Raw genomic sequence first — 14,051 nt, forward strand, 5'->3', positions numbered from 1 at the left:
AATTAACTAAAACATTAATATTATAACTAATTTAATATAGATATTTTAAAATACCCAGAAATTTAAACATTTAGATATACAGCTATATTTCTATTATTTTGCTTTCTGATTTATCCTTTTAAGGACCCAGCTGCCTTTAGCACAGACTTTCCTTCAATGCTGTACAGCCAACTGCTTAAGTCTCAATGAAGCCAGTAGAAGCTCTGCACATGCCTAGATACTTTGTGGAACAGGTTTGAGATTACATGCTTCCTTTAGTGCTTTGAAAAATTAAGAACTCAAAATAATTATTGCCTTAGTGTGCAGAGTAGCAGTGCTTACTATGCTCAAGGGGGTGAGACCTCACTGTTCCTATAAGCAGTTTGTCCTTTGAGGTTTTCTCTTGCACTTGTCAGTGATTTAGCTTTCTAGTGCGGTGTGCTGGAGCACGTTCGGTGGTTCTTATTAGAATCCCCTTTCCCCTTATCTCAGGGACGAACTCTCAAAGGAAAGATTTTTTTTTTTTTTTTAGCCTAAATACTCCAAATCAGGACTCTTCACTTTGCTTAAGCCTGATTTGAACAGCAAAAAAGAATTAAATTGGTTCCTACATAATGAGCCTGTTCTTTGGCATATTGAGCCATCATACTGAGGTTTTTATGTATGTTAATCCAACACACTTTTTAGATGAAGTAATCTTTTATTTGCAAATTGTATTAACCAAATACTTTAATAAGGGTAGACCATGAAATAACATTAGAAAATAAATTGGCTGGTCATTCTCAGCTTTTGACACCTGGTTTTACCCTTTCCTTCTTTGATCTATTATAATTTACCTAATAAGCCAAGCTCACAGAGTTTTTTTTTTTTTCAGAAACACTAGACATTTCAAGTTTTACATATTTTACATCTAGCTTTTGCTAGCTAGGGAGCTCATTAGCAGTTACTTCTCGTGGTGAATAAAATGCCACCTGAGAGTATAAGAACTCCCTAATTCACAAGTTCACATTCTTTTAAGAGGTCGCTTAACCTTTAAGTCAACTGCAGCATATTAAAATTAAGCTGTTTTCAGCAGATAACAGATTATTCAGTTGTGTTGGAATTTCCAGGTTATGCAGTTGCATTGGAATGCAACCGTTTAAAATATTACCAGGCATGAAATTCCAATAGTTAAAAGTCTGTGCAAATGCTTCAAAACATAAGGGTTAAATTTGTTTTGAATGAGATGCAATCTTTGAAGGGAAATACCTCATCATTGTTTTGACTACTGTAATGCAAATAATCAGCATAATATCTGGAATTAATAACAGTATCCCAGACAGCAAAAGAAATGAGCAGGAATTGCTCTTGTTTTTAAATTCACAAATGTAATTTGGGGAGGGTGGCAGACTGACAAGCCTGGGAACGCAACAGCAGAACAGCTAATGGAACTGCAAGCTCCCTAAATCACTGAATACATCTTTGTGAAAAATTTCTTTGGCAGGGCAAAAATCCCAAGGTTTGAAGTGTTCCTGCAAGTTAGAAATGATTGATAATATTGTTTTTGAGTTGTTCACAGAAACATTTGGCAAACTTTTGCTTTTAATGTGCAAATTCTTTTCTGTGAAAAAAACTGTGTATACCGGGTACTTGAGTTAATTTGCTTGCTGGGAAGCTTTGCAGGATAGAAAAAGCTTCTTCTATTTCCTTGACTGGTCTTCTGACATCCAAATTCAAGAGCAGTCTGTTCCATTTTATTTGTTAAAAAATAAGGCCACAGTTTAGCTGAGCTTTTACTCCTGCTATGTATTTTGTCTCATGCTCATGCTAATGGAAAGAGATCTAGTATCCTGATATATTTGAAAATTACTTGACTGTATGGGTTTTGGTTTTGTTTGGGTTTTGTTGTTTCTTTGTTTTCAAATTATATGGCTCGTGTTTACTTAGATGTTTTAGAAAATGAAGCTGTATTCTCACATTGTTTATCTCGCAAATGAAGAACTAGTGCTATAAAAGAGAAATCAGTAACTCTGATGTAAACTCACACAAAGAGGTGTAACCCATCACATACAAATTTTGCTTTGGATTTCAAAATTTTACTAATGGTAAATATTACATTTTAGACCAGTGCACTTCAAAACAGTTTTATGATGGCCATTTCTACAATGGCTTTCAAACCTATGTTTGGAATTTGATCACATTTCATGCCAGCTACAACAGTGACCTGTAATGTCAAAGACCTGTCTTCTGAGAAGCTATGCAGGTAATGTTTACAGCAGATATCACAAAATTTTCAGACAAAAGGGAATAAACATATCTGTCCTTTGGGGAACACCTTAGTCCTAGTGGGAAAATTTGCAATGGAGTCCAGAAACAGATGGAATTGATGAATTTTGACTGTGATGTAATTTTAAACTAAGTATGTAACAATCTGAATACATTTTTTTCCTTTCTTTCAATACTTTAATTGCATCAGACAGTTCAAACAGTGTGCTTCAGTGAACCACTTAATGATGGTGATCAACTATCTTGGGCTGCATTTCTTTTTAAAAAGCTGATATAGTGTAGCAATAGAAGTGAACATTCTTCCTAAACATAGTGAGAAAGTTTTTGCTTGTATTGTCTGAAAATCTCATTTATAACTGAAATAAAACCTAAGCTATTGTCAATAACATTAAAAGCTTATTTAATTTCTAAATCACTTTTCATTCATTGTACTTCAATAATAAAAGTAAACATCTGTCACTGCATAAGCCTAGTGAGAGAAATTTGATCTCAGATTTTTAAGTAGAATAACACCCATAATTTCAGCGTCATTGCTCCCTTCAGAACAAAATCAACTTTGTGATATTAAAACATTACATTAATGAAACATTATTTATTGCATCTGGTAATATTTAAAACAATTATATACAAATGTATTGTAAAAAAATTAAAATTTTTTCCACTAAATTATTCTAGTACTTAGATACAGTTTTACATCATCAATGTACTTGAGAACTGAACAAAGTGGTGGTCTTGGTATTATTTCAGGTGAAGTAACTAAATTCAGTAAAGTTACTGCAGAATGATAGCATAGATATAAATAAAAATTTTGCTCACTAGTGAATACCTACATTTAGGACAAACTAGCAGAGATTTTGAGATTATTTCTGTTAAGAGACTCATTTTTTGTTCTGTCTAGGAAAGAACAGTTCTGGTGACTTGCTGAGAACTGAAATAGGACATGTGAGAGAGGCAAGCTGTGGGCCTCCTGGATACAAATCTGTCTACCTCATCATTTGATGATATTTCAAAGCAACTGGAGAACTAGAAATCAACAAGTTGGCAGCCTTAGCTTTATGTTTCCTTAGCATACTGCTTCCCAATGGACTTATGAAAAGAAAACAACTAATGTAGAAATCATTCACTAGAAAAAGTGCTTAAACCAAGACTTTAACAGCAGTCTTAGAGAAGGCTACCTCCTCATAGATGTAAAAAAAAGAGAGTGAGGAAGGGAGGAAATTTGGGTTCCCCCCAAAGTTAGTCCTTACTGAACTGAGCAGACAGAGTGCAGTTAAAGATCACTCAGACCGGATGGGCTGTGCCTAAATTAGCATTTTCTTTTGGAGTCTCAAAACAAATTTTCCAGCCATCTCAACTTGCCATACTTGGTTCACAACTCAGAGTGGCCTTGGAGCACATAGATTGTGTCCAGTTTAGATGAGACAGGATGGGAAGGTGTGCTGTTAGAGCTCAGCTAATACACTTTAACTGCTAATGGATGATCAGTTGAAAGAGCAGATTAGAGAAAGAGCTAGTCCAAATTGAAACTCCTGAAAAAACAGGTGTTTTTTCAGGACTTTCAATTTTTTGAGCAGCTGGGCAGAAACAGCTTTTTTCCAAAAAGCTGTTTCTGCCCAGCTGCTCTTCTTGAAATAGCCACAGAAGTCAGAGATACAGCACAGAGGATGGCCATGACCTAGTGTAATGTGATACCTACTATTCATGACTATAATACCAGACAAAATGCTATCTCAGCCTGTAACGCTACCCTCTGTGTGCATGAAGTCACCCTCCTAAAACTTCCCATCGAGCATTCAACACTCCTGACAAAACATACAAGGCAACTGCACAGCCACATGAGTTCTACTCATTGCTTTGTGCTCATTAAGAGCATTTTACTGGTAGAAGACGAACAAGACTTGCTAACATCAGCTGGGGACAAGCTCTTTACTACTATTTTCCCAGCCAGCTGCAGAAAATGAGTCTACTCTTCTGGGCACCAGTCTTCCCTGACTTCCTATTGCTACATTCCTGCTGCTTGGCCACCACTCTTATTTTTAAATTTTTGCCCATAGTGCATCAAGCTACTTAATTTTTATTATTTTAATAAGAAAGCAATGTATGTTCAATGTGAAACCAAATTAATATTGCCATAAAAAATGGACATACAAAAGTATTTCCAGTATCAAATATTAAATATCTCCAGCTGTGAGATTATTCTGCTAATATACATAATATACACAAATATTGCAGAAGCAACCAAATAAAGCAATACATTAAATATTATAGGAAAGTAATACGAACAGCTTTAAAAAGAAACTTCTAACCAAACTTTAAACAGAATTGAAGTGCTGAATTTTAAAACTGGACAGATCATGGAAAAGGAATGTCAAATGTGAGGTTTTATGTCAAATCAATGTCCAAGTCAAGCTGATCTTTGCTATGCTTAAGTTCTGCATTGATCTCACCCAGCAAATGCTTTGCAGATTTTAAGTGCCCAGAATACAGGTGCACAGAGTTATGTTGACTTACCCCTAGTTGAGATTTAACTAAATAAGACATAGGGGAAAAAAAACCCAAGCCACAGGAAAAACACGTTTAACTTCATTTTTCAATATTTTCACGGCGTTGGAGAGTATTTTGTTCTGACTGTTATGTGTGAAAGTGATAATACCTGTCTTAACTTGCTTTCTGAGAGTTCCTTGTTAGGTTATCTGTACATTTGAAATTTATTTCTGTGTGCACACCCTTTTTCCCTGTAGGATGTCAGTGACTGTACTTTTCATCCATGTCAATAGTAGCCTCCTAGACCTCAAAGTTAGTACTTGACTCAAGAGTGAGCAGTGAGGGGTTCACCATGTTGTCCTGGGAACCTGAGGAAGCTGATGACTCTCTGGTCCTGGCAGGTAATTTTGTGTACGGTAGTCCGTAGACCCTTGAGGTCAGAAGGCTCTTAATTGGGCAAGGGTCTAGCACACTTTATTTTTGTTTTAGGGCATCTCAGTTACCTTCAGTGACCTGAAAATAATCTGTTCTATGGACAAATCAGAAAATAACATGATTGAGTAGAATGAAAAACAAAGAACAGTAAGCACAACCCACAAAAACATTGAGCTGGAACTACTAAATGCTCTCTCCCAAAATGGATAACATTCACCACACTACAAGTTAAACTTAAAGCAATACTATGTACGCTAAAACAAATTGTATGGTTTTTGGATGGTATATGAATTTAAGTTCTCCATTTCAGTAAAGCAGGCACAGATCTAAATCCAATGTCATTTTTAAGTCAAATGGCAAAAGTGACATTGCAAAAGTCAACTCTACAGAAGAGCTACAGGGAGAAACACAGTAATATCTTTTTTATTATTTTTGTTTTAATATTAAAAGATTAAAGGATTTCAACCAATACTGGCAGATTTCCTAGCTTTCCTGACTCTGTGCTATCAAAAAATACACTATTTCCATATTATCCTTACAATGTACAAACATGTTCCTACTCATGATTGCAGAGAGTAACAAACCCTACACTAACACTGTGAATTATTAGGCAAGTTTATAAGAAGGTCCGGTCAATATACTCCATGACAAATAAACTATCTTTCTGTGGAGAAACATTATGTGGAGAATAAGAAAGAATCAGTTATAGTGAAGGTAAAGACACGTGTTTATGAGGCCCTATCAGTAGTTATGAGTCCCTTTACTCATGTGGGAAAGGCCACATAAACTGTTTCAGAGAGGAGACTTCAGAGAGGGTCTCCTTGACTTTACCAAATTAAGTGGTCTGGTATTGAACACCAGGCAATATTTTTGCTCTGAAAACATATCCAGTGTCGTGTGTGTACCCCCCATAGAAGGCACAGGGTTGTTTCAGGTGCATAAGATACATATCTTTGTTATACTGCTCTGAAAATATACATGCAGGTAAGCTGTGTGTAGTATTTTCTGCTGCTGTGGGTATTTCATCAGTCAGAGACACACTGGAGGTGGATCAGGATAGCTGATGTTTCTATGCTATAGAAAAGTATGCATATAGAGAAGGCAGGAATTTACTGTCTGCCTTAGTATATGACCCAGCTGAAAAGCATGGGAGGTTGGCAAAGTACCGGTAGCTGTTCAAAATGAAAAAAACCAAACATCCCCCCCCCAAAAAAAAAAAAAACCCAAACCAAACAAAAAAACCCACCAACCTACCACAAAACTTTTTCCTTTTTGAAATTGAGTATCTCAATTCAGCCAAAGTTTTGCACACCAGTTGATATTTCACTAGCTAGAACCATAAACACAGCACTATATATTGTTATAATGTATTATTAACAATAGTTAGATTGCTTACATATATCTTAAAAACCTTGGAAAAAAATCTTTACTTCTAAAATAACTTAATTGATTTTTCACTTTTCTGGAGATAAATGTTTCACCACAGTTTTAATACATCTCCTATTACAAGTCACTTCATATACATCATATATTTTTGTTATTCTCCTTCAGTTCCAAATATATTAATTAATACCGACACATTAACAAGGGTTGGTTGCAAAAAGCTCATTTTACTGCTTTTAACACACATATACAGTTATGTGGATTTAGGACAATTGCTGAGCACCAAATCACTTCCACTTGTATGAAATCTAACCTGGCAAGACTGTAGCTATGAACTTTGAAGGCGGCTCATGTTTTCCGCAATAGAGAAGACCATCAGATATGAAACAGTGAAGATTGCTGTGAGGTTTAGTTGGAATTGCAGGTATGCCTAGGAATGCAGACATCTGGAAATCTGAGGATGCTCTAGATGGGGCTGACACGCCTTTCCTTGGCCCATGTAAGGTCAGGCTGTATTATACTTGAGCATAATGCTCTTAAACCTATTTACCTTTCAGATGATCATATTTTCCCTTTTATTACTTCTGCAAATTACCAGTTACTTGCTTTTGAAATAGAGCTTCTTGTCTTATTCTCCTTTGCTTTTCTTCTAGAAACTCAGCAAGAATTAGCTTCAGTGGGAGACACATGTTTAGGTACTTGAATCATTGATCGTGCAACATGGCCATTATATCAAATCACTGCTGTGAGAACAGATCATGATGCCATAGATATCTTCACAAATGTAAGCAAAAGGTGATACTTTACAGGGGAATGAAGGAACGCAACCCTTTTACAAGACCTGTACAATTCACTGTGTGCTGCTTCAAGTGACGGTTATGTTCTTATTCCCCATAGAACCTTTCTACCAAACAAGCAGTTACTAGCATGGAGATAGTCATTCCATTCACTTTCATATACTGTCTGTAGAGGTCAGTAATTATCAATGAAGATTATTTATTTGTCTGAAGATCAAATATATAAAATATCATTCTTTTGAAAATTATGCTTCCCAGGAAGCACACTAAGTTTTATATCATATTTTCTTTCTATCAGCTTCCCCAAAGCTTGGGTCTGAGACTGAAATCTTCGGGGAGAAATGCATGCCCATACAGAAAAAAGAATACAGAACAGATATGATACAGGAATGTTAATTCCTACTTGCTTTGAAAAAATGAATGATCCACTCATCCTACTCTAGAAGATTTACTGCAAAATAGCTGTGCACTTGTCACTGCCTGATCCAAAGTGCATGCAAGCAAATTGGAGATTGACTGCTTTGAACGCACTTTGGATCAGGCTGTTAGTTTGTCTCCAGTATGACTGCTCTCTGCATAGCAAAGGGGGAGCGCAGGGTGGACAATATCTGACATTTATCATTCCCTGTGTTGACAGGAAATTGCCATTCAAGGATCTCTGTTCATTGGTTTCTCTGCCACTGATTTTCCAGCGGATTTTGGGAAGACAGATAAACTGAACGCTTCTGATTTCAGTTTACATACATTCCTGTCTTTTTTCCACCACTAAAGTTTATAAAATATTCTGTAATCCTGGATGGGAAAGTGCTATAGAAGTACAAAGTAGAATACCATGTTTTCCTCAGGTGGGATTTGTGAGCTTGTGCACTTATAGTTCTAATGTCAGCAGTTCATTTCTTCCCTGTGAAGACAGCGTTCTAAGTACTTTTGATATGCAGGTGTTTGACATTCAATACACATTTCTTCTTTGGTCAAAGGAGAATCTCTCTTCAGTTCCCTAGTTTAGCCTTTACTTTTAAAAGTCTAGGTTAATATAATATCTCCACTATCCTTCTAAAGAAGGTAACAAAGTATCTGTCCCCTGGGTAGCCTAATGATCACCTAAAAACATCAATCGACTTTTCTTTTTGTCTAACTTTCACTTGTCAAAAAACTTATCTCCAGTGAGTTTTTAATTCAAACATACAATGCAATTTACAATATCAGTAAATTCAGAAGAATAATAAAAAGTCTAAGTATATTTAATCTACTCTAATTTGAGGATTAGGCTAGATTCTTTCTCATGAAGCAGGAGCCACTAGAAGACACTGCAAGCACTGGTTCCCAGAGAGCAGTATTTTGATTTTCAAGAAAGCACAGCTAACATTGCCACTTCTTTCTACTCTTGGAAATTCCATATTCTATGCTGGGGACTCCCAACAACCTTGCCTGAATCTATTGCAGTTGGAATATGCTCTCCCAATGATATCACATCTACCATTGTGATCTCCTTTAAACCATATCATTCCCTGGTCGAGGTCTGTTTGCACCATGCAAAATCCTTGACAAAGGAAGAGTCTGCAGTCATTTCTCTCCAATCTTACAGCAAAACATCTTCATTACTTCTTTATAACTCAATTTTACCCAATGGCTTTGGGTTTGGTTTTTTGTTTGGGTTGGGGGGGGGGGGTTGTTTTTCAAATGTGGAAATTAACCCATTACAAATCTAAACCTCATAAGCTAAGCTCGGCCTATTCTGCTGTTTTATTTCCAAGAGTTCCTACCATGGTATACCACCAGGATACATTTGTTTTGCTACAAACAGTAGCAAAAGTATGATATCCGACATGGAATACAAGATTATGATCTTAAAATGTCAGCAAAGTAGATTTATGCTGTGATATTTGGTGTTGTTGTAATCATATCAGCTATGGTAATAGTGCACTTCATTGTTCTCCTGTGACTTTAGTCTTCAGAATGAGACACCACAGTTAAAGCTGGAAATTGCTAACGGTGCTGGCCCAAGCAACACCGTTAATTTTGAACATACAAAGTAGGACTAATGGGCTCCCTCCCTCTTTTTTTTTTTTTTAATTTAAAAAAATCTAACTGTCCATTGATTATCTTACAGGTTATAGGGGTTACATAAACATGAAATATTGTGAGCGGAGTCACGGATAGTGAATGAATCAGCTTGAAGAGGTTTTTGGAAGTCAGAGGAGTAGCTGGCCATCCCAAGGACACCCATTTCCTGAAGGATGTGAATGCCAGTATAGCTTACTGCTATTTTTCTCAGAATACTTGATGCATAAAAATTCTCATGTCAGTTTTTGTAGAAAATAAACAAATAGATAAATAGGGCTGTTGTCATATGAGTAAAGGTCCCAAATACTTGGGGTTATGAATTACTATAACAATGCTAGGTGACCTGACAATACAATCTTGTGTGCTGAGAAATGGAATGAAGCAGTGATCACTAAAAATAAGCAGACTAGGGTTTTTTTTGGGAGGAGGGAGTACTTTGGAAGTCAAAACTCAGCACAGCTTATGGCCATATAGCATTTTTCTCTTAGACAAATTAAAATGGAGACTAGTTCCTAAGGATCACCTATAGCTTTCTAAGAAGTAGGACCTATAATGCAATAACGTTACTTGACATAAAATGTAATGGTAGAGCTGATTAAGTATAAGCGTAAGAAAATTTGCTCCCCAAATACTACCAAAAGTAGTTCAGTTAGCATTGCTTTCAGATGGTACTTTTTAAAATCTTCCTCGTGCTGCAGATTTCAGGCTTGTGACACAGCTACCTAGGATGATTTTCAGTACAAGAAGGAAGTTAAAACCTTTTCAAATTCTATATTCACAAAGGGTTTAATGCGTTACTGTAATTTTAGTGACCAAGACCAAAATGCAGATCTTTATAGGCCTTTTTTGCCTCTTCCTCATCTGAAAGCATTTAAGTTCCCCAACTGCACAAATTTCCAAGTTACATTTGTTAGAGTTTACACTTCTGCCATAACGTACAAATCAACAATGGGTAAAAAGCATTGCTTTGCAAACTTCCTGCTTGCCAGACTGTCATTAGCTAACCTCAAGCATGTTTGCTCTTTTCTCTACACTTATATGGTTCTTGAATCAAAACATACTGGTCAAACTACCACACAATCACTAAACTCCTGATGATGAGAAGCCCTCCTAGACCACAACTACATTAAAAGCAAACAAACAACAATAAACATCCCACGCACATCAAAACCCAAACATTCCTCTGGTTATCTTAGCTATAAGAACATCTGCCAAAGTAACCCAATAACAATCCTAAAATGTCAGGCACTACTAAAAAAGGCAGGAAGAGTCCCGCCGCTCCAATAGCTTAATAGTTAGAAGTTAGAGTAGGTAGCTTTTGTGGACCTGAGTTCATAACCCTCCTTGTGTCAGTCTGACAAAGGGATTTAAGTCCAGTTTGTCACCCTCCTGAGAGCCTGCTGTAACCATTAGGCTATAGCACAGTCCAAGGTAAATCTTTCAGTCCCTCCAGCTGACACTATTCCATTTGGTATAAATAATTAAATGAACAAGGACGTGAATCTGACTTTCCCACATGATTGCCCTAACCACCAGGCTATAGAGTCAATCTCTCCTCTCTTCTTTTTCCCCTAGCTTAATTAATATTTAATTGTTTACACAAAGTGGAACAGTTTTAATAGGAGAGAAATTCTGAGAGACAGAATTCCCGGTAAACCAATACTTGGGACACTTTCCTGAGAAATGCGAGATCTACTACCAACTCCCAGCTTGAAATCAGGGAATCAAGCCTGCCTTGTGGGGTAGGCAAGAACCCCTTCCAATTTTGAAAAATGAAGCATTAACCCCTAAATATTCTTTTTCTTTTTTTGTGAGAAATGAGTAGTGTGCCTTAGGCACCAAACTGCAGGAGATGGCCATCAGTTGCAAATCCTAGCTGGAAGAAAGGGGATTGCAGGCTCATGGCTGAGCATCATGTCTATTTTTAGCACTTCCTATCACTTATCTTTCCTGGTTTGCCATTCAGCTCTTTGCCTTCCGCATACCTTATCTTCAGGCACCTAACGCAGCACGTGCTCGTAAAGCATGCAGACACTGAAGCCAGAGTGCCTGACTCTGTAAGGTGGGGTGATGCTTGTGAGGCATAGAAACAGGGCAGCCAAAACCGTTTGTGATTTATAAATCAGTCTTCAATATATTTGCAGTGAAAACTCCTTTGAATTTTCATTCCTCAAAGCGTTCCTCAAATTAGGTTTGAATTCTGGGGCAGAGGGCAATACCAGTGGGAGTAAAGCTGTTTTATGGGATATTTTACAATTCAGATTGATTGTTCTGTGGGACACTTTAGTAGAGCTGCTACTGTCAGCTGTTCAGGAGTGGATGTTTTTGAGATGTGGAAAACAAACCCCTGCAAGCTTGCAAACACTTTGTTGTTTGCCCCTTAGGCACAACTGGCAGAGAGACTGCTGCCACTGACACGAACTCTCAGGTCTGATCTTACTGCTCCCAGGATGAAACAGTTAGGTAAATCTGATGTGAGGGATCAGGAGTCAGCTTGAAGCACAAGGAGAAATTGTCTTTTTCTGTGAAATATTTCTGTGAAGTGAGACCAGAAAAAGTAACCACACAGGGACTGGATGATATTTTTTACAGTAGGGACCAGTGAGCTGTCTTCCCCCTCCCACCACTTTCATCCTTTCTTTTTCTCTTTGACAAGGTCTGTAAATATGTCAACTAATCTCAGAAAGCAGTGCACAGAAGACTCATTCAAAAAGGTCAAAAGGTCCACACAACTCTTTTGTGTTAATATTATTCACATGCTTCATTTTCTTCAAGCTATTTCCTAAATCCTCCTTTGAATGTTCTCTTTTCTCATTCTTTCCCCAAGCCAAAAGGTACACAATAACTCAGGTATTTAAAATATGAGAAAAGAGCGCATGGAATCATTTACACAATTTGGAAGGACTACCGGCCCCGTGAAGAGACTCATAATTCAGTGAGTGCTGGAAAAAAAAGAAAACAAAAGGACATATATTGTGAGACTTAACCGATGCTTTTTCTTTGGTTCAAACCTGGCCATCAATTAGTTCACAGGCACATATGCTCTGTAGTGAATCCTAATCCAGTTATTTTAGGAAGCGTTAGCTTCAACCCCACATGTGACGTTAGTCCAGTTTCACAAGGTCTTCCTCAAATTCTCATATATTTTTGACCCTACAAAAAAACCCCAAACAAACAAAAAACCCACCAAAATCCACATACACTAAAAACCCAACATAAAAGAGAATATAATTTCTGTATGAAACATTCTTGCTCAATCTTTTCAGGCTTGCCATACTGAAAGAGCCCAATCTACTTTTCACATAATTCCAGCAGACTTTATGGCAATTGAATGCTGTTATCTTCTTGCGAGAGCTTCCTCTAAACTCAGATCACTCTAGTCTTGTCCAATAAATCATTTCTCATTTCAGGTGTTTTGAGGTCATATCTTCAAAATTGGCCTCAATCCATTCTGTCATTTTACCTACAAATGCTGACCAGAACTGCCTTACTCAAGTTTTTGACTCTCACAGACAAGATATTCAAGAATCATTTTGAGTTATTCCAAGTCTATGGAAGCTGTGTACGAATAATTTGCTGACAGCTCCATCATTTCCCAGAATCTCCCACCTGATAAAAACTATCCCATGCATTCCAGTTTCAAAGAAGCTTTCTGGCAATCTAGGGAGCAGAGGGCCCAAATTTTCTTCTCTAGCAAGTGCCCAATGTCTCAGTGTATTTTGGTTTTGCTGTCTAAAACCTCATTCTTGAGAATTGGGCCTCCAGTGAAGCAGAAAGATGCATCACTTGACATGTCTATTGACTCAAAAACTGGAGGAAGGTGCCTGCATCTCTTGCAGATTTGCCAGATTTAGCTGTAGGTTTTCTGTACAAGCCTGTTTCACGTCACCGACTTTGTTTTCCCTACAAAACAGAGCGCTTTAGGAACAACGTATCAAAATCTATAAGCCATACTTCTTGTATCTCTTATCTTAAATACCACCTTATTTTTGTCTCCCTTTCTTACCTGTGGGTGACATGGCAGAACCAGAGATGCCCCTGCACATTTTCAGAACTTTCCCTGGATATCCTTGTGCTTCTGGCACAACACTGCAGGGCCACTGGTGGTAGGTCCGAAGTACAGCCAGTACTAAGTTAGCTGCTTATAATGCTTTCAGAAAGAGCTTTCCTGTCCCTTTTCAGGCTCCCCCTCTCCACAGGAACGTTTGATCGGGACCTCAACTCCTTGGTTTAACTGCTAACCTAGTCTTTGGGAAGAATACAAGACCTGCCTTGCCCTTCTAAACGGTACTAATTTGCTGGACAACACTTTCTACATTTACCTCAATGGTATGAACTGTTTCGACCATCATAGGTAAGGCTATTCCTACACAGCCTATCCTACATGGCCTATTCCTACCTAGCCTTAGGCTAATTATTCCTACATAGCCTATCAGATCTTCCCTGATAGGTTGCGTACATACAGTAATTACTGCATACAATTTCAGAAATATCAGATGGAAATATTCATTAAATCTAAGAAACCTCATGAAATTTAGAAAAATAAAAGCGTATAACTATATGGTTTCTGAATCAAAACAAACATGGAATTTTGAGGGGAAAAAAAAGAGGAACAACACTGAGTTAGTAACAGAAAAAAGTCAG

The sequence above is a fragment of the Mycteria americana genome, chromosome 7 (genome assembly GCF_035582795.1).
Source record: "Mycteria americana isolate JAX WOST 10 ecotype Jacksonville Zoo and Gardens chromosome 7, USCA_MyAme_1.0, whole genome shotgun sequence".
NCBI lineage: Eukaryota > Metazoa > Chordata > Aves > Ciconiiformes > Ciconiidae > Mycteria > Mycteria americana.